The sequence below is a fragment of the Athene cunicularia genome (genome assembly GCF_003259725.1).
Source record: "Athene cunicularia isolate RWA chromosome 2 unlocalized genomic scaffold, athCun1 chr2_part1, whole genome shotgun sequence".
NCBI classification, from domain to species: Eukaryota; Metazoa; Chordata; class Aves; order Strigiformes; family Strigidae; genus Athene; species Athene cunicularia.
Window position 1 is genome coordinate 21108107 of NW_020799095.1, and position 850 is coordinate 21108956.

At 48.5% G+C, this 850-nt stretch overlaps 1 protein-coding gene across 1 annotated transcript in view; it reads right to left on the minus strand.

The window, feature by feature from the left end:
• The window catches only part of TSPAN13 (tetraspanin 13), an 18346-nt gene extending 18186 nt beyond the window's left edge, over positions 1-160 (minus strand). The window contains exon 1 of the mRNA XM_026842757.1: positions 142-160. The gene's annotated coding sequence lies outside the window, so the exon portion shown is untranslated. The remainder of the gene's footprint in view (positions 1-141) is intronic.
• Positions 161-850: the final 690 nt, after the last annotated feature.

The following is an 850-nucleotide window of genomic DNA, read 5'->3' on the forward strand; positions in this document are numbered from 1 at the left end:
CGCCGCTGGGGCCTCGTCGACCCCGGGACGGAACGCTGGGAGCTGCTCGGTCCCGGCGCTCCGGCCCTGGCAGCACCTGGTCCCTGGCTGTGTCCCACCAGCGGCAGGAGCTGGGGAGAGGGAAACGCGCTGGGGCCTTACCTGAGGGGGGCCGGAGGCGGCTTGGCATCTCCTCGGCCATTTTGTTGTTTAGGGCGTGAGAGGTTCCTCCCTGCCGCTCCCGTGATGGTACAGATGTGTAATCGATGACCCTGGGTAATCGAAAGGAAACATCCAGGGATTTACTCCTCCAGGGCATTAATGTATTTGGACTACTGTTTCACCAGCTGTTCATCTGCATATTTGTTCCTCTTCCCAAATTTTAAAAAAAATAAGTCATGTTTCCATCATGCTTCTTGTTACCTTTTCACATCCGTACGTTTCCTTAGTTTGGGAGTTAAATATTTTTACTCACAGGTAGTCAAAATCCTCAATATCTATTGATAACTTTCTACTAGTCAGTTCCAAGTTTTTGCTGCTGTTTTTAATTGGCTTGAACGGTGTCTCACTTCACTAGCACCTTCTGGAATCTTGTCTCTGGTCACCACGGGCTGGACTCCGCTATATGATGTTTTATAGTAAATAAAACCAATCAAATACCTGTCTTCAATGCCTTCTGTGTGTATAAGAGTTGCAGGATTAGTGTCCAGGATACTTTCTTTTGCTGGGCTTCACAAAGAGACAAATGTTCCCCCCCTTGGGATGTCTGTGAGGGTATGTAGTCCAGTAATTCTACTTCTTCAGCGTTTGGTGCCAGAGAAGTGATGGGTCAGTTCATAGTAAGCAGAGGAAGCTGCATCTACTTTCTGAT